Genomic DNA, 24,991 nt, shown 5'->3' with positions numbered 1-24,991 from the left:
TAGAATAGAATTCACATCGATATGTGAGCTGGGTGACTCACAAAAGGTATTTGAATGGATACATTGCTGTGAATTATGTTCTCTATTCACCTCAATATTTTATGGACTCACACATGTTCTGTTAAGAGAGAAGGTAGAATTCTTCTTGCAGTGGATTATTCACCTTCTCAACCTCTTCTAGGTTTTAGTCCATAATGTATTTGAAGTAAAACGGTGAATCCATTTGTGGCTTTAAATAATGAAGAAGACCTTTTCTCAAAGTGAAAGTCCCTTTATTATTTATTCAGAATGCATATTAGACCATATCAGATGTGCTCTCCCCCTATACAGTGAGGGAAAAAAGTATTTGATCCCCTGCTGATTTTGTATGTTTGCCCACTGACAAAGACATGATCAGTCTATAATGTTAATGGTAGGTTTATTTGAACAGTGAGAGACAGAATAACAACAACAAAAATCCAGAAAAACGCATGTCAAAAATGTTATAAAATGATTGGCGTTTTAATGAGGGAAATAAGTATTTGACCCCTCTGCAAAACTTGACTTAGTACTTGGTGGCAAAACCCTTGTTGGCAATCACAGAGGTCAGACGTTTCTTGTAGTTGGCCACCAAGTTTGCACACATCTCAGGAGGGATTTTGTTCCACTCCTCTTTGCAGATCTTCTCCAAGTCATTAAGGTTTCGAGGCTGACGTTTGGCAACTCGAACCTTCAGCTCCCTCCACAGATTTCTATGGGATTAAGGTCTGGAGACTGGCTAGGCCACTCCAGGACCTTAATGTGCTTCTTCTTGAGCCACTCCTTTGTTGCCTTGGCCGTGTGTTTTGGGTCATTGTCATGCTGGAATACCCATCCACGACCCATTTTCAATGCCCTGGCTGAGGGAAGGAGGTTCTCACCCATGATTTGACGGTACATGGCCCCGTCCATCGTCCCTTTGATGTGGTGAAATTGTCCTGTCCCCTTAGCAGAAAAACACCCCCAAAGCATAATGTTTCCACCTCCATGTTTGACGGTGGGGATGGTGTTCTTGGGGTCATAGGCAGCATTCCTCCTCCTTCAAACACGGCGAGTTGAGTTGATGCCAAAGAGCTCGATTTTGGTCTCATCTGACCACAACACTTTCACCCAGTTCTCCTCTGAATCATTCAGATGTTCATTGGCAAACTTCAGACGGCCCTGTATATGTGCTCTCTTGAGCAGGGGGATCTTGCGGGCGCTGCAGGATTTCAGTCATTCACGGCGTAGTGTGTTACCAATTGTTTTCTTGGTGACTATGGTCCCAGCTGCCTTGATATCATTGGCAATATCCTCCTGTGTAGTTCTGGGCTTATTCCTCACCGTTCTCATGATCATTGCAACTCCACGAGGTGAGATCTTGCATGGAGCCCCAGGCCGAGGGAGATTGACAATTATTTTGTATTTCTTCCATTTGCGAATGATCACACCAACTGTTGTCACCTTCTCACCAAGCTGCTTGGCGATGGTCTTGTAGCCCATTCCAGCCTTGTGTAGGTCTACAATCTTGTCCCTGACATCCTTGGAGAGCTCTTTGGTCTTGGCCATGGTGGAGAGTTTGGAATCTGATTGATTGATTGCTTCTGTGGACAGGTGTCTTTTATACAGGTAACAAGCTTAGATTAGGAGCACTCCCTTTATGAGTGTGCTCCTAATCTCAGCTCATTACCTGTGTAAAAGACACCTGGGAGCCAGAAATCTTTCTGATTGAGAGGGGGTCAAATACTTATTTCCCTCATTAAAATGCAAATCAATTTATAACATTTTTGACATGCGTTTTTCTGGATTGTTTTGTTGTTATTCTGTCTCTCACTGTTCAAATAAACCTACCATTAAAATTATAGACTGATCATTTCTTTGTCAGTGGGCAAACGTACAAAATCAGCAGGGGATCAAATACTTTTTTCCCTCACTGTAATTACTACTGAATTTGATTAAAATGTTTATGTTAATGCATTTTTCCCAGACAATTAAACATTTATAGCATGCTTTACTGCAAAACAATTAAACAAACGTCACATAGTTAGACCCTTCTCAACGGTGTATGGATGTATGCAACCTACCATCCACACATTGTGAACACAGCATTGGCACCTCACAATGAACTCATACTGGATGTCAGTTACTAACATGCTGCTCAACAGCAAGGGTCTCACAGAGTGTGTCGCATGACCCTGAAAGTCACAAAGTCAATGACATTCCAACACAACCTCTCCATGACCTCCTGTCAACAGGCCAGCTTGTGTGTCTCATTAACTGCACCAGAGTAAAGTGTGAATGAGACAGATTGACAATGCCTATTTCCTATACAGTATAGTGCACTACTTTTGACCAGGGCCCATAGGGCTCTGGTCAAAAGTAGTACACTAAGTATTGAATGGGGTGCCATTTGGGTGGAACCAAACTTTCTGAGTGCAATGTTTGGCCTTGCCTTTTGATATTTTCAGTGAATTTGTTAATACACACATTCATGTTGTTATTTCATTGTCACGGATTCTGCCGAGACTGCCCTTCCTTCTGGCTCGGGCAGGCTTCGGCGTTTGTCGTCACCGGAGTACTAGCTGCTGCCGCTCTATGTTATATGTTTCTATGTTCATTTGATTGTTGTCTGTTGTTGCACACCTGTTCCCTATTATGTTAGTTTGTCTTCCCTATTTAACCTGTTCCCATCCACTGTGTGGTGTGCGTGTTTATTTGCTTGTACGAGTGTCATTTTGTGAGCGGGTTTGCTCCTCCCTTGTTGTTGGAGGTTTTTGCTTGTAATTCTTTACTACTCAGTAAAGTGGTTCTTCATCTCATTCTGTGTCCTGCGCTTGACTCTGGCCTACCGCATTCCACCGACATTCGTGACATTCATAGTACTGAATGCAAGGTGTTGTTCACTACCAGTTTACCTGTACTTGTAAAATTGTGTTTTGTTGCAGTTTATGCAAGGTTTTTCATACTCACAGGAAGTGCATCTGATGTTTTCTTGTTCAATAAAAGAGCAGCAAATGAAGCAATGCATTCTGGGACCAATGGTTAGTTGGCTAGTCACAGCGACTGATCTAGAGCGCTACACTTATAGGGCTATCTAGAACCTAAAATGGTTTTTCGGCTGTCCCCATAGGAGAACCCTTTGAATAACCCTTTTGGGTTCCATGTAAAACTCTTTCCACAGAGGGTTCTACATGGAACTCAAAAGGATTCTACCAGGAACCAAAAAGGTTCTATCTGGAACCCAAAAGGGTTCTCCTATTGGGACAGCCGAAGAACCCTTTTGGAACCCTTTCCTCTAAGAGTGTAGAGCCTAAACTATAACCTTGATCTAATATGGCTTTCAATTGTGTATTTTAGCTGAAGAAGAGACCCCTCAAATTACATTTGGTCTTGATGATTTCAATTACATATAATATTAGACACAGACATTCATGTATTGCTATAGAAAATCAGAAGTGTGCCCAACAGTAATGTTCAAATGACAATTAACTCAACAAGGGACTACAAAATGAAGGATTATCTGAGAAAGTGTTGCTACTCTAAAGATAATGATGATACTTAATTTGTCAAGTTGTCCAATCTATAATCCTCTTGTTGAACAAAGCCCACTAAAAGTAATGTTCTTATTTTCATTGAACAAGTCATCCCACACCTAAAGATGTAGGATCTTAATTAGAGCCAGTTTGCCAAAGCAGGAAAATAATCCTGCAGCAACAGGAAATGTGAATTATTATGTGGATTATAATTAATGGCATTTCTTTTAAGGGTTGATACATTTTTCGAAGGGAAAATCAAGTCTGAAATGTAAAAGTGGAAATTACAAACTTCAGAAGCCTTTTTAATCCTCAAATACACTAAAAGTAAAAGATTTCCTGCATTGCAGGAAAGTTCTCCTTTGACAGGGTGATCAAATAAAAATCATACAACTGTATGAGTCAGGCAGACAGACAGGGGAGAAGCAATCAGCAGAGCAGTTGATGCATGATTTGATTACTTGATCAGGGTAAGCAATGGAGCAAGTAGCGTTTTTACATTCAGTCGCTACTTATCAAAAGTGCAATTAGGCTACGGTCCCCAGAAAACAAGATAGATAAGATGTAGGTACCATGTAAACCTCAGAGCACCTCAGTTTAATTGCCCATTTCTCTCTACATTTTTCTCTGACTTAGGGGAAAAAAGTATAGAACAATTGAATTAGTGATGCTGGTGCAGGTATTTTACAGCCTTCCGGGTCTCAAATGAATGGGAGGTGACAGGGCGACCATAGCGAGAGCCCCTGGTTTTATGAACCTGTAATAATTCACTGCTCCGATACAGACTGAAATAGAGTGGCAAAGCAGAAGCGACAACGTGCAGGGGTGAGATTATTGGTATCAGACCACCAGCACGTGTTAAAGTTTCACCTAATGGACAGGCAGGTTCAACTGGTGCATTATGGATGTATTTACGGAGGAACAGGAAGGGGAGATAGGGGAGAGCAACTCAGCTCTGTGTCACTCAGGACTACACCCATGCAAGGCAAGATTGATGGTGGGAGCAGAAGGGAAGGCAGGAAAGATGAAGCCTTTCACTGCCTCCAAAACATATCAGTACATCCAGGTAGGCTGGAGCCATAACTGTATGGGAACACAGTGGTTTTCTCCTCCGCAGAGAAAAGCTAAGCGAGCTGATGAATCAAAGGAGGGAATAAATGAAAGGGAAGGGCCAAAGACTCTATTTTTATTTACGTCCAGGTGGCAACTGCAGTATATCCACAACAGCTTACTTACACAAACTTTATATCACAAAAAAAATGTATCTTGGCTGGATTTCGATAAGGCTACTTTTTTTACTAACCATAAAGGCCTACAGCCACCCACAGCACAGTGCTACGCCAGCCATGAATCCTCAATTGATTTTCTCTGGCATTAGTTGTAACTGCTTTTAGTTTCCTCTATGGAATATTAAAACACCATCCAACACAACCCCACCACCCACCAATATCCCAATGGATGATATAATTGATACTCTGCCTTAAAAACACGAAGCGTCTTTGAAACTGGCTCCATTTAGCTCAGTTACTCCAGCCTAAGTGTTTCTAAGACTAGGGGACCTGCAGGGAATTGCATGGGACCTAACTAGAAACCCTGGCGTTTCGGAGCATCATCTTACATCATGTTAGCTAACTCAATCGGCCTTATCATCCTCATTCTTTATTTAATTATTCAAGAAACACAGAGAGAATGGGGAGGGAGGAAAGCACATCTCAATTCTAGTGCAGCATATCCTGTGCCATAGCATCATCCTGGTGGAAAAAAAGGACAGTTTTGCATTTGCATTTAGATGACTGTGGTAATAGAAAACAGTGGCGAGGAATCTTGTTGTGAAGAAGAAACTAATGTGCTTGTATTCCGAATAAAAATGTACAACTTAAACACTCAAGGAAAATTGGTATGAATTGCTGTGAAAACTGAATCATCATAATCTATCAAACTCAGTTGATAATACATGCAGTTTAAGAGAAACCGTATTAAGGCTTTATAGCAAATAATTCCACAAACAAACCACCTTAATGAGAGTTTGTGATAATGGATATGTGGTATGATATACATACCGAAGGAGGACAATATTGTCAACATGAGGGGAAAGGTACATGTGTGTTACATATATGTAATGAATCAAGCCAAAATTAACCTTTGGCCTATGGCATATGGCCAATACAGTACAGTAAAGTACAATACAGTACAGTACAGTACAGTACAGTCATTGTACCTACATGTATTCACTCAGAGAAGAAAACCTACCTCAAGCCTAAGAGACAACATTTCTCTGAACAAGTGATGACTTGTGGCACAGTGGTCTAAGGCACTGCATCGCAGTGCTAGCTGTGCCACTAGAGATCCTGGTTCGAATCCAGGCTCTGTCGTAGCCGGCCGTGACTGGGAGATTGGCCCAGCGTCGTCCAGGGTAGGGGAGGGAATGGCCAGCAGGGATGTAGCTCAGTTGGTAGAGCATTGCGTTTGCAACGCCAGGTTTGTGGGTTCGATTCCCACGGGGGGCCAGTATGAAATATAAAAAAATAATGTATGCACTAACTGTAAGTCGCTCTGGATAAGAGTGTCTGTAAAATTGCTTTCATATTATTTTTCAATATTCCTGTGAATTCCGAGAGGGTCTAATTTGTTCCAAGCCTTCCCTCTTCTCTAATCAGTGATAGCTAGCTCCTCAGCATCTGAGGTACTTCATTAACAACTGCACCATCCTCTACAAAGACACACACAATTTAGAAGAAAACTAATAAAAGTTGGGCTCTATCCACCCCCTTCAGAGTACAAGTGTTTCATGCAGTAAATAAACAAAAGGCACAATGATGGGCATAAAAAGTGGGGAGGAGAGCACCCTTCAGTGTTTACTTTTTTTCATGCTGTAAATCAAGTCAGAATAGACTCCTTGCCTGCTAGCATGGCCTTCAGTAACCACTAGGCACTAAGCGAATGAGGGAAAACTCTGTATGTGTCCCAAATGGCACCTTATTCACTTATAAATAGGGTGCCATAGGGCTCTGGTCAAAAGTAGCGCTATATAGAGAATAGGTTGTCATTTGGGACGTAGCCTCTGTCTGTGCATGGGAGGCGAGGTGGAGTGAATCTGGGCATTGGCGATTAATTTCTCTGCAGGAAGTGGAGGCAGACCTGTTGCGCAACAGAATGTCTGTAAATGGCAATCAATGAACTGTCAGACGCCATCAGCATTCAGTCGACTGTAGAGATGAAGACGTTGCCCCTACTTAAGCTTCAGAGGACAACAACAAAGAGACGACCAAGACGTTAGCTCACTATTCATATTTTAGAATTTCTAAACTGCTAAGAAATTAAGGTATGGGTGACTATTCACTGGGAGTCATGTTAGGTAGAATTAAATCTACTTCATATACTGTACACAGACAGAGTGAGGCATCATTGTGGGGAGAGATTTGTTATTTATCTGATTACGGCATAAACGAGATAAGTGCAACGGAGCAGTTTCTGTTGAATGATTTGAGGTTGAGATTGTGACACCGCTTCCCACTCACAGAGAAAGCTCTATGCCAACAATAGAAAAAATAGAGGTCTACATATTTAAATAATTCTCATTAGACCTGCGTGTGAGTGCTTTTTACCCATTTAGCTGGTGAATCAATAGAAAGGGAGTGGACCCTTGCTAAATAGGAATTATTCCTCATCCTGGTTATACCTTTGTTGATTTGAATAGAGATTGGCATCTTTAAAAACACTACCAAACGCAATCATAGCAGGGGTCCTTTGTGGCCACCATTGTGGCAGGAATTGTGTTTGGACCAGTGACTCTGCTCGTATTGTTGTGGCTCTCTCTCTCTTTCCCTCTTTGTTATATAATTAATTGCCATCTGCTATGGTAGGGTGTCAATCTGAACACAGACTGACTTGCTCAGCCAAGCTTTATATGTTAACATTTGGCAATATCTAATTAAGTGAAAAACCAAGATGTATTGGCTGAAAGAAATGTGCCGCCTGACAATGACAGTCATAATAGTTTGGGATATATGTCTGTCACACAATGCAAATTAACTTATTAGATCAGGGTAATTAGTGCAAGACAACAGCTGTAATGGACAGAGCTGCTCAGACATGATTGAAGAGGGCCCATCTGATCTCAAGCCAATATATATTTTGGTAAATATGGTTAAGAATTGGGAAAGCAGTCAAACTGTAGACTATGTAACTAAGACAACACCAAGCATCAACAGGAAGATACTCACTGAAAAGCATTACAATTTCTTCATCAATATGTATGAGAAGTATTCAGCCTACTTACCTGTCCAGTTCAGAAATAGCTCTAGCAATGGACTTATTATTTCCATACTAGATGACTCACAACATTCTCGTTAATAAGATGCTTGTGTACTCTTATGAGCATGTGCCCTTCCTCTACAACAGGTTCAAGGTACCCTTTACAAAATATACTTACCTCCACATAATACACGATATCAGCTTTGTATATAGCTCATTGAGAAAATAAAATGTTTTCCTTATTATTTCCTTACCTAAGATATGTATTAAAAATCATTCATTTTCATTCAGTGTTCATATCAACCTATGTGGATAAGTGTAGTTTTATTACAGAATGTGAGCTCACAGAGTTAAGAAATATCATTTGTGTCCTGGAGTGTGCCCTTATTAAACAAACCATTTAAATTAAAACAATTATCATTAACTATGTGGAAGTTCTTCCAGGAAAGCTGAGGCCTTTACACAGCTCAATGAAGCATTTTAAATCACAGGGAGAAAATTTTGCCATTGGACAGAATTAGATATGCCGCTGATGTATTAAAATGGTAGAGTTCATTTCATTCACACTGTCACGAGCTGATGTGGATGTGGTGTTGGAGTCAGGCGCAGGACACAGAAGCTTACTCCAACAGACTTTACTAGTCAAAACACGACAATATAAAAATAACGGGCCTCAACACAACGGAGGCGAGCGATTACGCATACTGTGCGTAAATACACAAAATACAAGTGATTACGCAAACAGTGCGTCAATACACTAAATACACGAGAGCAAATACAAATCACCAACGGACAGGCGGACAACAACACACAACTACAAACAAAACCAAAGGAAACTTATAGGTGACATAATCAATACGTGATATGGAACAGGTGCACTAATCAGACAAAACCAAACAAACATAGAGAACATCAAACGGTAGCAGCTAGTACTCCGGAGACGACGAACGCCGAAGCCTGCCCGAACAAGGAGGAGGAGCAGTCTCGGCGGAATTCGTGACACACACTGATAAACTGTTTCAATCAGGGACATTCACGTTGGGGTTTCCATCTGAATTCTCCCTGAAACACATTCATGCATGTATCCTGAATTCCAAAACCTTTTTTGTGCTAACATTCCACTCCTTGTACTTGTCATTGCTATGACAAGGAGTGGTAAGAAGTGGAATGATAGCACAAACAGACTCGATTTCTCCAGGCTAGCATGCATGCACACATATAAACCTACTGTTGTATGTGTCAAATTAATAGGAGTTGTAGTAACAGTGTGGAAGAACATTGTCACATAGCACTTGACTTTTTTTTAACATGTAACCCAATTTAACATATCACACATAAAAAATGTAACTTAAAAATGTTATGCAATTAAAATAAACAAAAATGCAATTTACTTATGCGGAAAAAGTTAGTACACCCCTACCTTTACCATCACATAAAATGACTAAAATTAGAATCAGGTGCACCAAAACAGGTGCAAATGAATTGAAAATCATTAGAGAGTAACTTGGGAGGGTACAGCCTTCCATAAAGATTAGAAACTTGGTCTGGTTTGGTCTTAACCATATGGGTGTGTGGCCCTCAGAAGAAAGATGATTGATGTCCATGAGTCTGGGAGGGGTTAGAAATGCAATTCGAACTACATCATTCCACTTTCTGACAAATCATCTACAAATTGAGAAAATTCAAGACCACTGGCAATCTATCTAGGACAGGTCGTCCCACAATATTCAGCCCAAGAGCTGACCGAAAGATGCTAACAGAAGTCTCTAAGAACCCCAGGGTAACATCAAGGGATCTACAGGCCTCTCTTGCCACAATCAATGTCGAAGTGCATGAGTCAACTGTCAGAGACTCCACAAACTTGGCCTACATGAGAGGTCAGGAAGGAAGAAGTCTCTAATCTCAAAAATGAATATCAAGACATGACTGACATTTGCCAGACAACATTTACATTTTACATTTACGTCATTTAGCAGACGCTCTTATCCAGAGCGACTTACAAATTGGTGCATTCACCCTATAGCCAGTGGGATAACCACTTTACAATTATTATTATTATTTTTTTATTATTATTATTATTATTTTAATTTTTTTTGTTTTTTTAGGGGGGGGGGTAGAAGGATTACTTTATCCTATCCCAGGTATTCCTTAAAGAGGTGGGGTTTCAAATGTCTCCGGAAGGTGGTGAGTGACTCCGCTGTCCTGGCGTCGTGAGGGAGCTTGTTCCACCACTGGGGTGCCAGAGCAGCGAACAGTTTTGACTGGGCTGAGCGGGAACTATGCTTCCGCAGAGGAAGGGGAGCCAGCAGGCCAGAAGTGGATGAACGCAATGCCCTCGTTTGGGTGTAGGGACTGATCAGAGCCTGAAGGTACAGAGGTGCCGTTCCCCTCACAGCTCCATTGGCAAGCACCATGGTCTTGTAACAGATGCGAGCTTCAACTGGAAGCCAGTGGAGTGTGCGGAGGAGCGGGGTGACGTGAGAGAACTTGGGAAGGTTGAACACCAGACGTGCTGGGGCATTCTGGATGAGTTGTAGGGGTTTAATGGCACAGGCAGGGAGCCCAGCCAACAGCGAGTTGCAGTAATCCAGACGGGAGATGACAAGTGCCTGGATTAGGACCTGTGCCGCTTCCTGTGTAAGGCAGGGTCGTACTCTCCGAATGTTGTAGAGCATGAACCTGCAGGATCGGGTCACCGCCTTGATGTTAGTGGAGAACGACAGGGTGTTGTCCAGGGTCACGCCAAGGCTCTTCGCACTCTGGGAGGAGGACACAACGGAGTTGTCAACCGTGATGGCGAGATCATGGAACGGGCAGTCCTTCCCCGGGAGGAAGAGCAGCTCCGTCTTGCCAAGGTTCAGCTTGAGGTGGTGATCCGTCATCCATACTGATATGTCTGCCAGACATGCAGAGATGCGATTTGCCACCTGGTTATCAGAAGGGGAAAGGAGAAGATTAGTTGTGTATCGTCAGCGTAGCAATGATAGGAGAGGCCATGTGAGGATATGACAGAGCCAAGTGACTTGGTGTATAGGGAGAATAGGAGAGGGCCTAGAACTGAGCCATGGGGGACACCAGTGGTGAGAGCACGTGGTGTGGAGACAGCTTCTCGCCACGCCACTTGGTAGGAGCGACCGGTCAGGTAGGACGCAATCCAGGAGTGAGCCGCGCCGGAGATGCCCAGCTCGGAGAGGGTGGAGAGGAGGATCTGATGGTTCACAGTATCAAAGGCAGCAGACAGGTCTAGAAGGACAAGAGCAGAGGAGAGAGAGTTAGCTTTAGCAGTGCGGAGAGCCTCCGTGACACAGAGAAGAGCAGTCTCAGTTGAATGACCAGTCCTGAAACCTGACAGGTTTGGATCAAGAAGGTCATTCTGAGAGAGATAGCAAGAGAGTTGGCTAAAGACGGCACGCTCAATAGTTTTGGAAAGAAAAGAAAGAAGGGATACTGGTCTGTAGTTGTTGACATCAGTGGGATCGACTGTTGGTTTTTTGAGAAGGGGTGCAACTCTCGCTCTCTTGAAGACGGAAGGGACATAGCCAGCGGTCAAGGATGAGTTGATCAGCGAGGTGAGGTAGGGGAGAAGGTCACCGGAGATGGTCTGGAGAAGAGAGGAGGGGATGGGGTCAAGCGGGCAGGTTGTTGGGCGGCCTGCGGTCACAAGTCGCAAGATTTTATCTGGAGAGAGAGGGGAGAAAGAAGTCAAAGCATAGGGTAGGGCAGTGTGAGCAGGACCAGCAGTGTCATTAGACTTAACAAACGAAGATCGGATGTCGTCAACCTTCTTTTCAAAGTGATTGACGAAGTCATCCACAGAGAGAGAGGAGGGGGGGGGGGGATTCAGCAGGGAGGAGAATGTGGCAAAGAGCTTCCTAGGGTTAGAGGCAGATGCTTGGAATTTAGAGTGGTAGAAAGTTGCCTTAGCAGCAGAAACAGATGAAGAAAATGTAGAGAGGAGGGAGTGAAAAGATGCCAGGTCGGCAGGGAGTTTAGTTTTCTTCCATTTCCGCTCCGCTGCCCGGAGCTCTGTTCTGTGAGCTCGCAATGAGTCATCAAGCCACGGAGCTGGAGGGGAGGACCGAGCCGGCCGGGAGGATAGGGGACACAGAGAGTCAAAGGATGCAGAAAGGGAGGAGAGGAGGGTTGAGGAGGCAGAATCAGGAGATTGGAGGGAGAAGGATTGAGCAGAGGGAAGAGATGATAGGATGGAAGAGGAGAGAGTAGTGGGAGAGAGAGAGCGAAGGTTGCGGCGGCGCATTACCATCTGTGTAGGGGCAGAGTGAGTAGTGTTGGAGGAGAGCGAGAGAGAAAAGGATACAAAGTAGTGGTCGGAGACATGGAGGGGAGTTGCAGTGAGATTAGTAGAAGAGCAGCATCTAGTAAAGATGAGGTCAAGCGTATTGCCTGCCTTGTGAGTAGGGGGGACGGTGAGAGGGTGAGGTCAAAAGAGGAGAGGAGGGAAAGAAGGAGGCAGAGAGAAATGAGTCAAATGTAGACGTAGGGAGGTTGAAATCCCCCAAAACTGTGAGGGGTGAGCCATCCTCAGGAAAGGATCTTATCAAGGCGTCAAGCTCATTGATGAACTCTCCAAGGGAACCTGGAGGGCGATAGATGACAAGGATATTAAGCTTAAATGGGCTAGTGACTGTGACAGCATGGAATTCAAATGAGGAGATAGACAGATGGGTTAGGGGAAAAAATTGAGAATGTCCACTTGGGAGAGATGAGGATTCCTGTGCCACCACCCCTCTGACCAGATGCTCTCGGGGTATGCGAGAACACATGGTCAGACGAGGAGAGAGCAGTAGGAGTAGCAGTGTTTTCAGTGGTAATCCATGTTTCCGTCAGCGCCAGGAAGTCGATGGACTGGAGGGTAGCATAGGCTGGGATGAAGTCAGCCTTGTTGGCAGCAGAACGGCAGTTCCAGAGGCTGCCTGAGACCTGGAACTCCAGGTGTGTGGTGCGTGCAGGGACCACCAGGTTAGAGAGGCAGCAGCCACGCGGTGTGAGGCGTTTGTGTAGCCTGTGCGGAGAGGAGAGAACAGGGATAGGCAGAGGCATAGTTGACAGGCTGCAGCAGATGGCTACAATAATGCAGAGGAGATCGGAATAAAATGAACTAAACATCTGGGAAAGGAGAGAGCCACAACTCCCAAATATAACTCTCCCAACTTCCACCTCAGAAACTATAATTGTTGTAAACTACAGCGGTTCAATGTTTTCTAGGAATAGACTAACCTAGTTTATTCAGCTAGCTAACTAGGTGCAGTATTATTCCGTGAAAACGTCCAGGCACCTCGTCATAACACACGGCACGAACACACAGAGAGAGCCAAACTAACGTTAGCTAGTCACCCATGTCCCGAATTCCTTGAGCGACTCGGGCTATCAATATGAAAAAAGCAAAACACAAGTGTAGGTTATGACTTACCCCTAGCAGCTACTATTAGCTAGCCAAGTGCAAAGCTAGCCACTGAATTGACTCAGCCAGTTCGCGTCTGTTCACTCGGTCGTTCCATCTATTGTTTACAAGTAGCTATCCAGGTTGCAACAAGCTTGCTAATTTTCAAGCACAGTAGCCACTTGCTACCTAACGTTAACTGTTCAGACAATGAGGTTAGAAAACAGCTGAATGGTAGGCAATTATTGTATGTGATTATTGTAGGCAGCCAGCTGGCGTAATTACAGGCACTCTCAGGTGTGAAACAACTATACCGTTGCTGATAGCTAGTTAGTTAGCTAGCTAGAATAGTTAGCAAACTAGCTAGCCATTGCTTTCAGACAAAGAAGAACCTCTCCTTTCACGGCACAAATACACGGAAAGAACCAAACTAACGTTAACTAGTCACCCATGTCCCGAATTCCTTGAGCGACTCGGGCTATCAATATGTAAAAAAAAAAAAAAAACACAAGTGTAGGTTATGACTTACCCCTAGCAGCTAGTGTTAGCTAGCCAAGTGCAAAGCTAGCCACTGAATTGACTCAGCCAGTTCGCGTCTGTTCGCTCGGTCGTTCCAGCTATTGTTTACAAGTAGCTATCCAGGTTGCAACAAGCTTGCTAATTTTCAAGCGCAGTAGCCACTTGCTACCTAACGTTAACGGTTCAGACAATGAGGTTAGAAAACAGCTGAATGGTAGGCAATTATTGTATGTAATTATTGTAGGCAGCCAGCTGGCGTAATTATAGGCACTCTCAGGCGTGAAACAACTATACCGTTGCTAATAGCTACTCGCCAGCTAGTCCAGGTGGTGAGTTAGCTAGCTAGCTAGCTTCGTGCTACACCCGGCACCGCCGAATACAATACTTAACCTACAATAATTACATACAATAACTACCTACAACAACCCACGATACCTACCTACAATACCTAACTACAATCAAAATACATAGTTTTAAGCCTTACTCGACAAAGCCAAGCTATGTATAAAGCCAAGCTTACCCGACAACCTCCTCCTCCTCCTCCTCCTGCTCCCAACACCTGGGTAATGACCAAACTTCTGGAACAATGTACTCTGGACAGATGAGTGGGTGGAGTTATTTGGCCGCAATGCCAGATGCCATGTTTGGCAAAAACGAAACACTGCCTTTGAACAGAAGAACCTCCTACCAACCATAAAGCATGGAGGCAGTGGCATAATGGTTTGGGGCTGCTTTGCTGCCTCAGGTCCTGGCCAACTTGCCATCATTGAGTCAACCATGAATTCCATATTGTACAAGATAATTATTTAGGAGATTGTGAGACCATCTGTCAAAAAGCTAAAGCTGAACCGAACATGGATCTTGCAATAGGACAATGATCCAAAACACAAAAGCAAAGCTACAACAGAATGGCTCAAAAATAAGAAATGGAGGGTTATTGAATGGCCGAGTCAAAGCCCAGATCTCAATCCTGTCGAAATGCTGTGGGGGGACTTGAGGCAGGCCGTGCATGCAAGAAAGCCCTCGAACATGACAAAGTTGAAGCAGTACTGTAAAGAAGAGTGGGCAAAAATTCCTCCCAGTCAATGTAAGAGACTGATAGACAGTTACAAGAAATGGCTACATTAAGTTATTTAAGCCAAAGGGGGCAACACCAGCTATTGAACCTAGGGGTGTAATTATTTTCTCCGCACTATGGAATTGCATTTCTGTAGATTTTTTATGAATAAAAGATTACAAAGTATAATCTTTCAGTGTCATTTGTTAAATTAGTTTACCTTTATCTGTCAACAGTGCTGAAGTGAAGATTACATATCCATCTGTCCAAATATGTAAAAAAAAGAAAAGAAAAGGAAGACAACTTTCCAGGGGGTGTACTTACTTTTTCACATGAATGTATACCTGTTTGCAGCTCGCACAATTTCAAAGATTTGAAAATATGCTCACAACAGGGTGTTTGAATTGAGTTGGCAAGAAATCAGGGAACTGGTTCAGGCGATGCAACACTCTTTCATGTTATGAATGTTTTTTTGGTTATCACTGGTTTTTCGACTCAGCATTTTATTATTCTCTTTTTCCGTCCAGCACAGGTGCATAAATATCTACTCTCAATGTTAGCTGTCTTATTATAACACATTTCTTCTACCTTAACTCCCTCTACTCTCTGTGCATCCCCAACAGCTCAATTTAATGATGCATAATATCATATCGTACCTCAACAGAAAACCAGAGACAACAAACATTCAAGGGTGTAACCTTATAACTTCCCCTTTGTTAGATAACTCAAAATCACTGAAACTAAAAAAGGAGCTGTCTATCAGCGCCTCTAGTGTGATAACTCAAACTATAAAGAGGTGGATAGTCAAGTTTATTTTCCTGTCAGTTTGTCCTGTGCTTCACAGTAACTCATGTTCTGACAGCTTTCTCCATCCAAGGTCCTTTGTGTCCTGATAGATCTAGTTTGTGAAGTTTGGAGTATCTAACAGTGGCTCTGACCCAAACATGCACCACATTTCACTTTTGAATGATACAGGAAGCCCCATGATGTGATCAAGTACTCTGCTTCATTTTCTATATACCATATGTCATGGTAGCTTTTGACATCAGAGAGGCTGGGAGAAGATACATAATTCAGACCCTGTGAGCGTTTTGGTCTGTCATATTATTTCCACTTTTAATCGTAGAGGAGCATTCATTGGAGCTACAGTATATCTGTTGCATCATAGATAGACCTCATTGGCAGTGAGTGTATGCCAACACGTTCCCACAAGGGGGAACCATGCATCAGTGTGTTGCTTCTTTTCGCCTCTGGCCATTTCTGTCTGTACAGTACAGCTTTCCATATCGTCAGGGGGAAGAGTTCAGTTTCTCACAGAGAGGCAACCTTTGTTCAGTAGGACATGCATCTCATACATTTTTTGCTGATTATAATATTTCAGGTCATATGCCAGCGCTGGGAGTTTGCATACTCAAATTCATGGGGGGTATATTTGCATTAAAGTCTGAGCTAATTCTACAAATGTAACCAAATTTTTTTCCTGTAGTGTTTGAGGGGCTGAAAAACACATCACTTGTCACTTGATCGGGATAGAGTCCACAGGAAAGCACAGAAATTTAGAAGGCCCAAGCCATGACTGACATGATTGGTATTTAATCTGGTCAAACCCTACGTCCCTAGCAGCTTAAGACCCATCCATGGACTCAGGCCCAAGCCTCCAGCATGCATTTCACCCTCTTCTCCCTACACGCTCTTCCCCCTTTCCAAAGGTCTGAGAGTGCTTCAGCTCTTAACACTTTGGGTAGTGGACTGGTACTCCCTCATCCAGAAAAGTGGCCACCAGTGGAGTGTTTCAGGCAGCGTTACCATATGGCACGGGGCTTGGGGTTGGGGTGAAAATAGAGTCGCAGCTCCATGTGGTCCTGGATCTGCCCGTCTGCTAGCTAGGACACCAACTGCATGCTTAGTTTCTCACTCACTGACGGCTTTCAGCTGCCTGGAGGGGCTTCAAGCTGAGTCATAAAAATATATCTCTATGTATCTGTCAGCTGTCGTTTTCTGACTCTTATACAATGACATCACCCATGTCTAACATGCTCACAGATTAATATCTATTTCTGTCACTAGAATTTTTTTTCTGTCAGAATAAAAGGTAGGTGAACAAGCTAACATGGCAGAAAACTGATACCTCAGGTCAAAGCTATTCTGTGTTTCCCCATGTCTTCTGATAGCTGTTTTGTTACCCAGAATCAACACATTAGGTTGATTACTATTTGCTCTGGTAGCGTACAGTGCGAATCAATACCCAACAGACTCAGAAAAGGCTTTTTTCCAGTTGCATACTCCCTGTACTGTAGACAGTGCATTTCTCTGAACATCAAAGAGCAATTATTACTTCAATAGTTATAGCAATAAGAATAACTGGCCTTTTGCACTATTAATAGCTTGCCTTTTAAGCTAGCGTCTCTCACTCTCTCACTGACTCATTGCACTCTAAGTGCTTATTTAACATACTCTAGAGTATTTTTGAACTGTTTTGTGAAAAAATTTGAGAAAAAGGCTTTGATTTATCTTAATCAAATTAGAGGGACTATAGAGCAACACACTGTCTTTGAACATCCGGACTCTGACAAAGAAATAGGGAACTTAGGGAGTGAATGTGCCTCCGAACTACCAAAGCGCAACAAATAACTTACTCAGCCTTCCTTATCTACCGGACCCCTGCAATGTGCAGACATGAGAGCCTGTAAAGAGTTGTTTTGTATTTATAAAGGGAAAGTTACCATGGGGTGGTACCCTACCGTGATAGTCAGGCTGCTGCAGTGGGCACTGCCCAGCCCTGGCTGTTTTGAGCTCCACTAATTGTGTATATGTGATGGAGGCTATATTACAAATGGTACACTATTCCCTATATAGTGCACTATTTTGGACCAGAACCCTTTGGATCATGGTCAAAAGCAGTGCACTATATACCCTGCCTTGCTACAGTCGGTATCAGCAACTTTAGAGTCACCATCACTTATTCATAAGCTTTACTCCCTGATTATTTATTTATCCTGGCTGGGCAATTTTTTGTCCCTTTTTATAACCTTCCCCCCCTCCTATCCCCCTCTGGCTAGTTTTTCCTCCCCTCACACGTTTTCTGTCTTTGACTACCTTTCCTTTCCAGTCTTCTTTCCCTGTCCTCTGACACTGTTCTCCTCCTCCTCCTACTATAGTCCCTGAGACTCCCAGGCATATTAAAAAGGCCTGCTTTGGTCTGGCCGACATAAACACAACTGCAAGCTTGGAGTTTACTATGAATAATCTCTGTGACTGCACTGGCTGCACGCTCTACTGATGTGAAAGGTGTTTTCTCCTTCTGTGGGTCGTCTCTCTCAGTTCCTGTACATATTTATTCAGTACGGATCGCGCCAGCCAGCCACAGTTTCACTCCAGTTCCTCACCCTGTGCCTTGAGCATTATGCTGAGTTTGCCGAACCCTGAAACATCTGCTGTCATTACCAGATGAGTTTTCAGAGCAGACAAAGCCCCTAAATCAGCTGTAAAGCGGCATTGTGTTCTGCACCAAGATGATTATGCGCCGCTGACATGAACAAGCTCAGACTGACACAAAGCAAATCTGTATAAAATGTCATACGGAAAGCGAGAGGGAGAGAGAGAGAGAAAGAGACTTAACTAAGTAAACAGCAGAAGCCTAAGTATTGTTGTCCATTATTTTACTCAAATTAGGGGAGGGGTGGTATGATTAGGGTAAAATAATAAAGAAGAAATAAATATATATATATATATATATATATATATATATATATATGGGGGATTGGAAATGATGCAGACAATTACAGTACATTGATAGAACCCACAATATATATATATATCTGCAATATTAAAGCTGATACACCCCCAGCAAAAAATGGTTTACAAAAATAATAAACATGATATGATGGCATATGAATCACAGCATCAAGAAAATAATTTATTTTGGATTAACAACTGTTGGATTTTGAAATGTTGGTTTATCTTTCTCAACCCAATTATATTTCCTCTGGGATTTATCCTGAGGGAACAACTTAATTAATGTTCTTATTTATTTAGCACAGACTGAATCACTACCACAATTGTTATACAAATATAACAGTGTGGATTGAGCTACAGTAGGTAGACCACCATATGGAGAGTCTAGACTTCATATTCCGCAAAGCCTTTGACACCTGTCCCCGCCAAACTTTGTAATGTACATTTTGTGAAATAAAAAGAAATCTGAGAGTCATATATATATATATATATATATATAACAATGTTTTACTCTTGAATCTGGTCCAGATGTGTCCTTAACCTTATTAAAATAACTTTGACTTATCTGCACCTCAGGACAACACTCCTGTCACCCAGCAACAAACCTGTGGTGGTGACACAACTAAAATATCACCCTTCACATGCAGTTGAAGTCGGAAGTTTACATACACTTAGGTTGGAGTCATTAAAACTCGTTTTTCAACCACTCCACACATTTCTTGTTAACAAACTATAGATTTGGCGGTTAGGACATCTACTTTGTGCATGACACAAGTAATTTTTCCAACAATTGTTTACAGACAGATTTTTTCACATATAATTAACTGTATCACAATTCCAGTGGGTCAGAAGTTTACATACACTAAGTTGACTGTGCCTTTAAACAGCTTGGAAAATTCCAGAAAATGATGTCATTGCTTTAGAAGCTTCTGATAGGGTAATTGACATCATTTGAGTCAATTGGAGGTGTACCTGTGGATGTATTTCAAGGCCTACTTTCAAACTCAGTGCCTCTTTGCTTTACATCATGGGAAAATAAAATAAAAATCAGCCAATACCTCAGAAAAAAAATTGTAGACCTCCACAAGTCTGGTTCATCCTTGGGAGCAATTTCCAAATGCCTGAAGGTACCACATTCATCTGTACAAACAATAGCATGCAAGTATAAACACCATGGGACCACGCAGCCGTCATACCGCTCAGGAAGGAGATGCGTTCTGTCTCCTAGAGATGAACGTACTTTGGTGCGAAAAGTGCAAATCAATCCCAGAACAACAGCAAAGGACCTTGTGAAGATGCTGGAGGAAACCGGTACAAAAGCTTCTATATCCACAGTAAAATGAGTCCTATATCGACATAACCTGAAAGGCCGCTCAGCAAGGAAGAAGCCACTGCTCCAAAACCACCGTAAAAAAAGCCACACTATGGTTAGCAACTGCACATCGGGACAAAAATTGTACTTTTTGGAAAAATGTCCTCTGGTCTGATGAAACAAAAATAGAACAATGTGTGGGCAGAACTGAAAAAGTGTGTGAGAGCAAGAAGGCCTACACACCTGACTCAGTTACACCAGCTCTGTCAGGAGGAATGAGCCAAAATTCACCCAACTTATTGTGGGAAGCTTGTGGAAGGCTACCTGAAATGTTTGACCCAAGTTAAACAATTTAAAGGCCATGGTACCAAATACTAATTGAGTGTATGTAAACTTCCGACCCACTGGGAATGTGATGAAAGTAATAAAAGCTTAATAAATAATTCTCTCTACTATTATTCTGACATTTCACATTCTTAAAATAAAGTGGTGATCCTAACTGACCTAAGACAGGGAATTTTTACTAGGATTAAATGTCAGGAATTGTGAAAAACTGAGTTTAAATGTATTTGGCTAAGGTGTATGTAAACTTCCGACTTCAACTGTACAGTGCAATCATCAATCTATACCCCATAATGACAAAGCAAAAACAGGTTTTTAGACATTTTTGCTGGCCGCGCGGCCAAACTGAGCAATCGGGGGAGAAGGGCCTTGGTCTGGGAGGCGAGCAAGAACCCGTTGGTCACTCTGACAGAGCTCCAGAGTTCCTCTGTGGAGAAGGGAGGGTCTTCCAGAAGGACAACCATCTTTGAAGCACTCCACCAATTAGACCTTTATGGTAGAGTGGCCAGACAGAAGTCACTCCTCAGTAAAAGGCAGATGACAGCCCGCTTGGAGTTTGCCAAAAGGCACCTAAAGGCTCTCAGACCATGAGAAACAAGATTCTCTGGTCTGATGAAACCAAGATTAAACCCTTTGGCCTGAATATGCAGCGTCACATCTGAAGGAAACCTGGCACCATCCCTACGCTGAAGCATGGTGGTGGCAGCATCATGCTGTGGGGATGTTTTTCAGTGGCAGGGACTGGGAGACTAGTCAGGATCGAGAGAAAGATGAACGGAGAAAAGTACAGAGAGATCCTTGATGAAAACATACTCCAGAGCTCTCAGGACCTCAGACTGGGGCGAAGGTTCCCCTTCCAATAGGGCAACAACCCTAAGCAAACAGCCAAGACAACACAGGAGCGGCTTCGGGACAAGTCTCTGAATTTCCCACTTTTATAAAAAGGCTGTTAGGTAACAAAATGTGGAAAAAGTCAAGGGGTCTGAATACTTTCCAAATGCACTGTATCTATCATATATATAAAATATTTGCTGTTTATCGGATTGTCATGTTTACGACAGCCTTGACAACTAAGAACTTTCCGAGGGAGTCTCTTACGGTTCCTAATCTGTGCCGGCAGCTCGGTGAGCCATATGTTCTTTGATTATGGGATTTGATGTGTGAGAAAGCTGTCAGCTGGCTGTGTGGTGTTATCTGAGGCAGACACGGTGGGTCAAGGCTCGGCACAGAGGGCCGGTACATGGTAATTAACTTATCTCATTAAATATGCATCAAGTGCCCTCCAGGAACTAACAGTGGAGCGTAGACACGATTTTCAGGAATTATGGGAACATTCATTTCCCATTATGTCTTCGCAAAATGAGAAGTGACCTGTCTGATCAACGGACTGACCTCATGTTGAGATAGTTCCTCCTGATTCTGCAAGGGGAACTTTGCAGATTACTTTAGTGACAGTATCAACTTAAATTAATCTGGGTTTATGGGGGTGTAACCTTGGTAGAGTATCCTCCCTCTGACGCCAGTGTTCAAAGTCTATTAAATTAATCAAAGACAATGGTGTCAGTGAGGGCTGTGGTTATGAAATTAGTGCCTTGGTGCCTAAGTTATTATATCGTTTATAACTACATTAGGCAGGGACAAATGAGTGAGTGTGTGCCAGGTGTTGAATCATCCTAAACTAAGTTGTCTCCACTGTTGATGGACAATTTGTTGTATATTTCCCAAAGGTTTTACTCCTACTCTTAATTCTGGCGTATTATTTCTTAAAGAAAAATTTATTCAAATGGTTTTAAACAGGGAATGCCATTGAGACCAATGCCTCTTTCATGCGAGCCCTGCACACAATTGTACAAATTCACAATATTTACAATTCCAACGCAATATTTACAATTTCAACTCAATAAAACATACAATATTTACAAGCAAGTTAAGAAAAGTAACTTACAAAACCCGATCATGAAAATCAAACATATCCCTCAGTAAAAAAGTAATCAACCAGTAGTCTGAACTGTCCTATCGGTACCAAAACCTCCAACCTTAGAGAGTTCTGGAGATTATTCCACAAGTAAGGTGCAAAAAAACTAAATGCAGATCTACCTAAATCAGTGGAGACCGAAGGGATTTCCAGAGTTAACCCTCCCTGAGATCGGGTCTGGTAACTCATATGTATGTAATTTAACAACGAGGTAAGGTAATAGCGGAAGTTTGCACAAGAGGGCTTAATAAACAAAAAGAGAGCAGTGCATTGATCTACAAGCCTTAAGAGAGCGCCAGCCTACAGTCTGATACAGAATGCAGTGAGGTGTACTGAACCTATCACCCTTTACAAAGCTTAGTGTGCTATGATAAACTGCGTCCAATGGCTTCAATACAGTGGCAGCTGCATTCATACAGACCATAGTCTAAAGCTGGAACAAATGTCGACTGAATGATTTGTTTCTGCTAGTTAATTTAAGGCATGCCCTATTGCTATAAAGGAAGCCCATTTTAATTTTCAACTTCTTAACTAACTCATCACTATGCTTTTTGAAAGATAGTTTTTCGTCAATCCAGATACCCAGATATTAATAAGTGGGGACATGATCAATGTGGGCACCATCCAATGTACACATGCATAAATCATCAGATACATTTTAAGATTTTTGGAAAATAACATTGACTTAGATTTACCTGCATTAAGTACCAATTTAAGTTCAACAACATCTTTATGTAAGTCGAAAAAGCAAGATTGTAGTTCTGAAAGATCCTTGTCAATAGAAGGGGCAACAGAATACACAACAGTATAGTCCGCATATAAGTGGAGGTTACAAATTCTTACAGACAAACCAATATTGTTTGTATAGATATTAAAAAGTACGGTGCCCAAATCGACCCTTGAGGGTCACCTTTAGTAATATCAAGGAAACCTTACTTAACACCATCAGAAGATGCACATTGTGTCCTGCCTATCAGGTAGTTTTCAAACCAAGAGCAGGCTGCCTGACCCAGGCCAATTTCAGACAGTCTATTAATTAATAATGAGTGGTCAACAGTTTTGAAAGCCTTCGACAGGTCTATAAAAAGGGCAGCACTATGCTGCCTTTTGTCTATGCATTTTCCAATGTAATTTAACACCAAAGAAGCAGTAGAGATAGTGCTGTGACCTGACCTGAAAACAGAATGATGGACACTTAGAATACATTATGAAGCTAGAAAAGATCTAAGCTGAGTGTTTATTAAAGATGTAAAACATTTCGCTAGGTAAGACAGTTTAGAGATCGGGCAATAATTATTCATGTCCAAGGGATCACCACCTTTGTGGAGAGGGAGCACATGAGCAGCCTTCCAGACCCTAGGGATAGCACCCAAGATAATTGTCAGTTTAAAAATATGTGTCAATGATTCCACAATTAGGGAAGCAGGAAGCTGCAGCAAGAAAGGATCACGCAAATCAGCCCCGGTGGATTTTCTATTTTATTTTTATGAATCTGAAGCAGGGTGTCTACCACATCAGAAGTAGACAGTTGTTGAAATTAAAACAAAGATTAATCAGAAATTGACAGATATTCCATCCTGCCAAATAAAGGCTGGGAGAGGGAAGAGTGGAGGGAAGAGTGGTCAAATGACTGATTGGGGCCAAATAAACCACAATTACTTTCAAATAAAATACCTGGAAAGATAACAATGGAAAGGAAAATACCTGTCAATTTGTGGAAAAATCACCCTGATTAACTCTTTAGTATTATCCCAGTTTACCTATTTGCTTATGGTCTTGCCTACGCCTAGCAAACAGTTTTTTAAAATATATGAGAAAAAAATATTCAATTTTATTTGGAACGGCAAGCCAGACAAAATTAAAAGAGCATATATATATAATGAATATGAATTCGGAGGACAGAAATTATTAAATATTAAAGCATTAGACCTATCACTAAAATCTTCAGTCATCCAAAAGTTATACTTAAATCCGAACTGGTTCTCAAGCAAATTAGTAAGATTGTCTCACCCACTGTTCAAGAAAGGCCTTTTTCCCTTTATTCAGATTACAATCTCTCACTTTCAGTTATTTGAAAAGGAAATAATCTCCCAAATGTCACTATTTCTAAAACAAGCCATAGAAAGTTGGTTGCAATTTCAATTTAATCCTCCAGAAACGACAGAACAAATAATGCAACAAATATTGTGGTTAAATTCAAATATACTAATTGACAAAAAACCTTTATTTTTTGACAGAATGTTTAAAAAAGGTATAATCTTCGTAAATGATATCATCGGTAGGACTGGTGGAGTTATGTCGCACATGCAGCTAACAAAAACATATGGAAATGTCTGCTCTACCCAAAATTACAACCAAATAATTGCAGCCTTACCGCAAAAGTGGAAGAGGAAAGTTGAAGGGGGAGAAAGTAAGGAACTTGTCTGTCGGCCTTGCATTAAAGAACATAATTGGTTAAGGAAAACTGTGATAAATAAAAAAGTATATCAGTTTCACTTAAGGACCAAAGGATTGACAGCCGTCCCATATAGATTGCAAAATAGTTGGGAAGAGATCTTTGACGTACCAATCCCATGGCATAGTGTTTATGAACTGACACGCAAAACGACACCGGATTCAAAAATTAGAATCTTTCAATTTAAATTATTATATAAAATTCTTGCTACCAATAGAATGTTATTTATATGGGGGATACAATCTTCCCAGCTCTGCAGATTTTGCTGTGAAGAGAATCATTAGATCATTTGTTTTGGTTCTGTCCATTTGTAGCTTGTTTTTGGACACAGGTCCAGGAATGGCTAAAGGATTGCAATATTTACCTGGAACTAACCTTGCAGATAGCATTACTGGGTGATCTGAAAAGTCA

At 42.0% G+C, this 24,991-nt stretch overlaps 1 protein-coding gene across 1 annotated transcript in view; it reads left to right on the top strand.

The window, feature by feature from the left end:
• LOC121569815 (cadherin-12-like) overlaps positions 1–24,991 on the top strand; it is a 202,591-nt gene that overhangs the window by 54,779 nt on the left and 122,821 nt on the right. The gene's annotated exons all lie outside the window — the stretch shown is intronic.

This window comes from Coregonus clupeaformis, chromosome 7 (genome assembly GCF_020615455.1).
Source record: "Coregonus clupeaformis isolate EN_2021a chromosome 7, ASM2061545v1, whole genome shotgun sequence".
In the NCBI taxonomy this organism is placed as follows: domain Eukaryota; kingdom Metazoa; phylum Chordata; class Actinopteri; order Salmoniformes; family Salmonidae; genus Coregonus; species Coregonus clupeaformis.
Note: the sequence above shows the minus strand (reverse complement) of the source record. Positions and strands in the feature narration are given on the sequence as shown.